At 39.4% G+C, this 8,719-nt stretch overlaps 1 non-coding gene across 1 annotated transcript; it reads left to right on the forward strand.

Annotated features, from left to right (window-relative positions):
• Window positions 1-5,234: 5,234 nt before the first annotated feature.
• Window positions 5,235-5,341, forward strand: LOC141625883 (small nucleolar RNA R71). Its single transcript, XR_012535629.1, has one exon. It is a non-coding gene; the product is annotated as a small nucleolar RNA R71 (small nucleolar RNA).
• Window positions 5,342-8,719: the final 3,378 nt, after the last annotated feature.

Below are 8,719 nucleotides of genomic sequence, written 5' to 3' on the forward strand. Positions count from 1 at the left end.
TTTTCAATTTTTTGGATTTTTGAATAAAGTTAAGTTAGAATTCCCCATCCCCACACTAATATGGGCATTGTCCTCAATGGCCAAAATGATGGGAAATTATGCAAACGTGATGCATGAATTCTATACTAAATGCAAGCTACACTAATCTACACTACATGATGCATGGTTTTTGTTTATGACGGAGAGGATAATTTAGATTACCTCCCGTTGTGTATGCATGTACTTCCCCTAACCGATTTAAACATTATTGCTAATGTCCTAAGGTTTGGTGTAGTTCATGCACACACTATACATTGCATGAAACTAAATTTTATCATTTTGGATTTTGAAAAGGTGGGAACAATAAAATGAGAACACCTCAATGGGGCCGAGGTGTTAGTCCTCTATGGTGCTAGGACTACTCCAACAATGATCAAGATAAATAAATAAAACAAAGAGAGAGAGAGAGACAAACCTCAAGAAGGTAGGAGCCTCTAAAGCTTGCTAATCTTCCATCATATCATCACTATCATCATCTTGCTCACTAGAAGTGGATTCATCACCACTTTCTTCTTCACTTTCTTGTTCACCTTGCTCATCATCCTCTTCTCCTTCACTAGCTTCTTCATCAATGTTATCATCAACTTCTTCATTACCGACAACCTCATTATCACCCGGAACAACCCTAGATGCACTCGGAAAGAAGACTTCCCTATCCGCCCAACTAGGCAAAGGACATGAATGGTCAAGTAGTCCTTGCCTAGCTAAGTGAAGGAGGGGTGGATATTGGGCTAAGTAAGCATCTTTCCGATCCTCGAAGGCTTGCTTGTGCATTTCTTGCATGAGAAGAGTCAAATAATCATTTCTTGCTTCAACACCTTCGGGCTTGAACTCTTGGTACTCGAAAGGATAGGGTGGTGTGACAATGGAAGAGGAGGGAATTTCAATTTCACCCTTTTGTTGTCGGATAATGTATTTGGCCTCTTTTGAAAGAGGAAGTAGATAGTTGGTCCGATGGACACTCAATCGAAAAATCTTTGAAGGCAAAGTGAAAGATCTAGCCTCACTAATGAGCCATCCATACTTGGTGTCAAGAGGGTTATGGGTAATCCACTTGTACTTGTATATCATAGTATTAATATCAATGAGATGACCACCCTCTTTCGCCTCATACTTGCTATCCTTGTTGAAGTTTGGATCAAAGTATTTAGCTAGAAGAGTGACTAGGCCTCCATTCACAATAACGGTAGTGATTTTCTTCCCACAATCAATATTTAGCCATCTATCCACCAAAAGCCTTAAAGAGTTGAAAGGCTTGGTGAATTCCCTTCCAATGTTCAAAGCCGACTCAAGAAGAACAAAATCGAGTTTGGTGAAATGGTTGGTGTCTTTTCTTACAATGATGGTGTTCCCTATGACCTTGTGCCACACTCTAATGCCTGGATGGTGGACTAATAGAGCGCGACTAGCATGAAAGTCCTCAAATTTCCTTCCGGAAATCGCCTCCCAAAGAGGGTCGGGGTCATACTTGCCAACATTCTTAAAATAACTCGGTGAATCACTAAGACCCAAAGCTTTACCCATTTCCTCAAAGGAGATGCACCTATTAACATTAGCTAGATGGAACTCGATGGTCTCCATAGTCTCAACCTTGTTAACTTTCAAAGAACTCAAAAATTCTAAGGTAAGGGAGGGGTATGTCAATTCTTTTGATTCAAACAATTTCTCCAACCCCATGGCTTTAAAGAAGGCTCTAGTTTGCTCAAGGACACCCAACTTATCTAAGGTATCTTCACAAATAAACTTGGTGGATAGAAATGATTTTCTAGGAAACTTGGCAAAAGTGTCCCTATGGGATTTGGAAATGAAAATTACCTCCGGATAATTCGAAAGTTGAGCAATTTCCGGAGTAGTAGATGTTGTTGCTTCCATGGGAGGTTTTTCTTGTTGCACTTCCATGTTTGGGTTAGCTACCACCATAGCCAATGCTTTCTTTGCTTGAAGACTCTTTTGTCTTGATGAGAGTGCCTTTGCCTTTGCCTTTGGTGCCTTTGCCTTTGTTGCTTTTGTTGCTCCCTTAGTCCTTGCCATTGATGAATAAACCAAGAAAAGAGTGAAAAATCTTCAATTTCTAGTGCACCTAAATTGATTTAAAGATGAAAGGCTTTGCCTTTATGAATTCAAAAATCAACTCAAAGGTTGAAGATTTTGTGCTTGGTTTTGATTTTTGTTGAAAGAGGAGTGATTGATTTGTTGCTAAAAGGATGTTTTGATTTGATTTTGGTGAATGTTGTTGAGGAATCTTGTTTTTGTGAGGGAGAGGATGAGGGTTTTGAAGTTATGGGGTTTATGGGTAGTGTTATGAATGAAGGAATGAAGAAATGAATGTGGGAGGGGGTTTATAATGAACCCGAAAAATTTGAAATGCAAGGGCAAGATGGGCGGTTTTTGCTCGGGACGCCCGGATTCTGCCTGTTCTGGGTTGGGAAATTCTCGCCTAAAGAGGGGCGGATTCGAACAAAGACGGGCGGATTTGAATATGCGGGACGGGCGTCTTCCAGGGAAGACGGGCGGATTCCTTTCCAGGGATTTTTCTTGTTTTCCTCAGCCAAGAAGACGGGCGTCTTTCCTTTCTGGACGGGCGTCTTTTTGAACACGGGCAGATTTCAATGCAAGACGCCGGATTCGTTGACAGTCAGAAATTTCAAAAATTCAGCTCATGATTGACGGGCGTATTCTGCCCAACAGGCCCGGATTGCCTGAAGACGGGCGGATCCTCCTGAAACGGCTCGGGTTTGACCCCTTTTTACCTGGATTCAGTTCCATCCGTGTACTTTGCATATCCCTTGTCATTTTTCATTCTTCTTCATATCTCGTATTCTTCATTGTGGGGGCACTACTAAGGCATGGATAGCCTAGGCAATTGCCATCCCCACACTAAGCTAAAGCACTACACAACAATTGAAATTATTAGTCCCTCCCTCACTTCTCTCAAACTTGATAATTATCTTGATCAAAGTATAAAAATCTAAAAATGACAAAAATGCAATATAAGAATTGAAATGCAAGTTAGGGAGTTAGAAATATTTACAAATGGTGGTTTAGGGAGGACTCCACCAAACTCTCATTCTTGATGAGATGTCAAGGGGGCATATTCAAGGTGTTGTTGATGTTGCTTAACACCATGAAAAAGTAATCAAACGCTTGTTCATTGTCATGATAAAGGTCTTCAATAGACCTTGGCCCTTGTTGTCGGTCTTGATCGATGGCATTACCAATGTAGGGATTAAAAATCCCTTCAAATTCATCGTCCCAAAGACCACAAACTTCATTAAGTTGATCATTGAAAATCTCTTGATTTGATGGAGACAACTCTCCCATTTCCTTTTCTTGGCCAATAAGGCCATCTTCTTCATTGCTTGACTTTGGTGAGCTTTGCAAGCTCTATTTGCTACAATTCTCTTTCTCTTTGAATGGAGCATCTTCAATTTTCTTCTTCCATTGGAGTTCCGACTTCTTCCTATCATCCTTCCGACTATAATGATCGATCATAAAACACGGTTCATGTAAATGGGGAGCTCTCATAGTCTTGTCAAGGTTGAAAGTTATACTCTCATCTCCCGCTTCTAGAGTGAGCTCTCCATGTTTTAGATCAATCACCGCACCCACGGTGTGTAAGAAAGGTCTTCCTAGGATGATTGGAATGTTGGAATCTTCCTCCATATCAACAATGACAAAGTCCACCGGGATGAAAAACTTCCCAATTCGTACGGGAACATCTTCCCATATCCCTAATGGTGTCTTCGTCGATCTATCGGCCATTTGGAGTGTGATATTGGTGCATTTAAGCTCTCCCATCCCCAACCTTTTACTCACCGAGTACGGCATAACACTCACACTAGCCCCTAGATCACATAAGGCTTTGTTGATCGTGGTGTCGCCAATGGTACACGGTATTGAGAAGCTTCCCGGATCCTTGAGTTTTGGAGGTGAACTCCCTTGAAGTATTGCACTACTCACCTTAGTGAAGGCGATAGTCTCAAGCTTCCGGATCGACTTCTTCTTTGTGAGGATGTCTTTCATGTATTTCGCATAGGCCGGCACATGATTGATTAATTCCGTGAAAGGAATTGATACTTCCAAATTCTTCACAATTTCCATAAACTTTCCAAGTTGGTTATCAAATTTGGGCTTGGCTTGAAGACTTGGAAAAGGAAGTCTAATCACAATGGGCTCCTTCTCCTTGACCTTGACTTCATTTTTCTTTGAAATTTCTTCTTTTTATGATTCTCCATCTTTGGAGTTTTGCACAATGTCTTCCTTATCACTAGCTTCCACAACTTCATCCTCAACTTGTTTCTTCGGTGCTTCATACCTTGTACCACTTCTCAAGTGAATGGCACTAACCGTTTCATGTCTAGGGGGATTACTTTGAGGTGGTAATTGCCCCTTTTGTCTTTGTGAGCTTGAAGATGCTAGTTGAGTCAATTGGGTTTCCAACATCTTGGTGTGAGCTAGAATGTTGTTGATGGTGGTTTCCTTTGCTTGACTATCTTTTTGCATTTGAGTGAAAAATTCTTGTTGATTCTTTTGCATTTGGAGGACCGCTTTTTGAGCATCAAAAATTGGTCATTTTATTGATTGTATGGATTTTGATTTTGGTAACCTGGGTTTTGGTTGTAAAAGGGTCTTTGATTTTGGTTTCTCATGGGAGGTGGGGTGTATGTTGTTTTAGGGTTTTGAACATTTTGGCTTTTGTATGAGAGATTTGGATGGAATTTGGTGTTTTCATTGTAATAGTTGGAATAAGGGGTACCACTCTTGTATGCTTGGAAAGCATTCACTTGTTCATTTGTTCCCCTACATTCACTTTGGTCATGTCCCAAAGTTCCACAATTCTCACATATCCCACTTGGGATTGATTGAGATGACGTCATGGCATTAACATGATGCTTTGGTGATTTTGAGGCTTCTTCAAGTCTAGCCATGGCTTTTTCAAACTTCAAATTGATTGTGTCGATGTGAGCACTAAGTTGAGCACCCAATTGAGTAACGGAGTCCATTCATGCTTTCCTCCTCTAGTAGCCTTGCGAGGTTTACTATATTGTGAGTTATGGACCGCCATTTCCTCAATTTTGTTCCAAGTTTGATTGTCATCAACTTCGGTGAACATTCCATTCGATCCCATGTTAAGAATGTTCTTTGAATCTTCATATAGACCGTTCCAAAATTGTTGTACCAAGAACCACTCGCTAAGTCCATGGTGAGGACATGAGCGACAAATTCCCTTGAACCGCTCCCAAGCTTCATACAAAGATTCTTCATCCCTTTGCTTAAAACCCGTAATTTGAGCTCTTAGCATGTTAGTCTTTTCCGGTGGGTAGAATTTTTTGTAGAAAGCTAGAGCCAACTTTTTCCAAGAATCAATTCCGAGAGTGGCCTTATCAAGGCCCTTTAACCATTGTTTCGTGGTGCCAATTAGAGAAAAAGGAAATAAGACCCATCGAATTTGGTCTTGAGTTACACCGGTTTGAGAAATCGCATCACAATAGTCACAAAAGGTTTCCATATGAGAATGAGGGTCTTCACTAGGCATCCCCCCAAATTGGCTCCTTTCGACTAATTGGATAAAGGCGGATTTGGCAATAAAATTTCCGGTCAAATGTTGTGGTGTGGGAGTACCATTGGGTAGGTTCTCCTCACCTTCTCTTGAAAAAGGGTTGATGAACTCAATAGTTGGTTGAATATCTACAACCTCACTAATACCTCTCAAATTCCTCCTAGCAAGTCTTCTATTGGTTGTCAAAGTTCTTTCAATTTCACGATCAAAAGGTAACAAATCACCTTGTGACCTTCTAGACATGCAAAATATCAAACAACTCGAAAACAATTAGAATAAACCTTGAGGAGTTTTACTTCCCCAAGGCAAAGAAAGACACAACTAATTACAATATAAGAAAATCTAAATCAAGTTAACACCGTCCCCGGCAACGGCGCCATTTTTGGTCGGACTTACTACTAAATCTTTTCGGTAACTTGTCGTTAGGAGCACCTAGACCAAAACACAATTTATAACTTCAAAAACAACTCTACAATTAGTAAAGAGGCAAGTAAAGGTCGGATCCCAAGGGACGGGAATTGAGATAAGATTTCTATTGCAACTAGTGGTGTCTTAGGGGTGTCACAAATTGGGTTGATGTAGAAGGTCACTAAACTAAATAGCAATGAAAATAAACAAGCAAGATGAATAAAAAGGGTTGTAAACAATTGATAAAAAGCACTAGGGTATCATGGGGTCATAGGGGATTCATGGGAATTGATCATACAAACATGTTCTCAAATTATAAGCAAGCAATTATTGTTGTGATGGATTGAGTTGGGTTATATCTTACAATCCTAGGAAAGTTTGGGTCCCGGAGCCGAATCGATTAGATTGTACAACACCTACAAGTCGACTTAGTCTTCCCCACTCAACAACATGCATGGTCTAATGAGACTCGAGTTGGTTTATGTCTTACAAGTCTCATTGAAAAGATAGGCGATGGGTCAAAAATGCAAGGATTCATAGGCTCGCATTTCATCAAACATAACATGTGTATGAGTTGAGATCAAAACAAGCAAGCAAATAAACCATGAAAGCATATTAATTTAAGCATGAATCATTCTCCATGTTAGTTTCCCCTAATTACCCATTAATCCTAGCTAGGTCACTACTCACTCATTATCATGTTGATCATGCTAGCAAGGTTGTCAATCATACCAACAAAATGAAACATGATGAACAAATGAAAGTAATTAACAATAATTAAAAAGGGATTAAGAGAATTATACCTACTAATGATTCCAATAATAAAGCAAAGAATAAAAGAAGTACTTGATGCTTGATTGAGAGGTTGTCAATCTCCCAATAATAACCCAAATAATCTTCAATTACCCAAAATAAAGGATGAACAAAAGAGAGATTAAGAAAATAAAACTTGTATTAAAACTTGATTAATTGTTGATTACAAAACTAAAGAGAGATTTGATTGATATTAACTACTCTAAGAATTGATAAGAAGAACATGCTCTTCTAATTAGACTAATGGGGTATTTATAGTGGAAATTAGGTGGATGCATTAGGGTTAACTAATGGCTAAACTAATAATTACACTTTTGAGATTTGAGCAGGGAGACGCCGGTATTTTTCGAAGGAAGGGCTTCTTTCTTTGAAGCTTGAAGAAACGGATTTGTGCTGGACTGGAATCCGTGCGTCTTAGGCACGGGACGGCCGGATTCGTGAGTCTCTGCCCGGGCGTCTTTGGGAGAAGATGCACGTCTTCTGGTGGCTGCTGCCCGGGCGTCTTTGAAGGAAGACGCACGGATTGTCGTGCTGGGGACGGGCGGATTTAGGACTATCCGCACGGATTGCTCCTCAGTCTTGTTTCTTCTTCTTTTCTTCCCTTTTCTTCATAAAATCCTTGGGGATTTCCTTGGGGATGCAAGGATCTTTCCTCAACATTGCTGATCTACTATAATATGTACAAAGGCCTTCTAATCTTGTCTCTCCTTGATGCTTGGTCATTGAATTTAATCAATTTAGTCTCATTTTGCCATGAAAATGCAAGGTTTGCACTCCTTTCCTACAAAGGACACAAAACCTCAAAGAATATGCAAAACAAAGAACTAAAGACAATAAATGACCCAAATATGCACTAAAAAGCATGGGAACAAGGCTAATTCGGGGACTAAATATGCGCTAATTATGGTCACATCAGGTAATTGAAGATTATTGGGTTATTAGTGGGAATTGACAACTCGTCATCACTCAATTAAGTATTCTTCTATTATTCTTTCCTTTCCAATTGTTTATCTCAAGTTTGGTATAATTCTCATACTCTCTACTCTGTATTGTTTATTTCCTCACTCTTTAATCATGTTTATACTTGTTGTAATGATTGACACCATTGATAACAGTTCTTCCATGATAATGAGTGAGTAGTTACTTAACTAGGACTAATGGGTGATTAGGGAACTATAACATGGGGGTAGACTCATACTTAATCTAATATGTTATCATATTATTGCTTGTTTGTTGTATTGTTAACCTATGCACATGTAATGTTTGATGAAATCCCTATGAATCCTTGCATTTTTTACCCATCTCTTATCTTTTCAATGAGACTTGTAAGATATAAACCAACTCGAGTCTTGTTAGACCATGCATAGAAGTGAATTGGAGGAATGTAAGTCGACTTGTAGGAGTTGTACAGTCTAGACGACTAGGCTCCGGGACCCAAATCTTCCTATGAACCGTAAGACATAAACTTACTCGGTTCCTCTACAACATTAATTACTTGCAACTATGGAAACATGTTTGTATGATCACCACCATGAATCCCCTATGAAACCATGACATCCTAGTGCTTTTAATCATTTGTTTACATCTCTTAATTTATTGCTTGTTATACTTTATTGCTTTCATTAGTTTAGAACACAAATACAAACCCAAATAAATTGTGACATTAGCATAAATTGAGATAGATAGACTTAGAACTCAAAGCACACCATCCCGTGGATCGACTTCGATTTAACCACTAACTAGTTGTTTGTTGAGAAATATAAATGTGTTTGATTGGGCGTGTGACGACCACGTGACCATCAGGTCATCTAGATTATTACCTATAGCCTTTTCATGTTCTTTTAACACATCAACCAAACTTTCCAATTGATTCTCATCAAGTTTTTCATTAACAATCAC

The sequence above is a fragment of the Silene latifolia genome, chromosome X, assembly GCF_048544455.1.
Source record: "Silene latifolia isolate original U9 population chromosome X, ASM4854445v1, whole genome shotgun sequence".
NCBI classification, from domain to species: Eukaryota; Viridiplantae; Streptophyta; class Magnoliopsida; order Caryophyllales; family Caryophyllaceae; genus Silene; species Silene latifolia.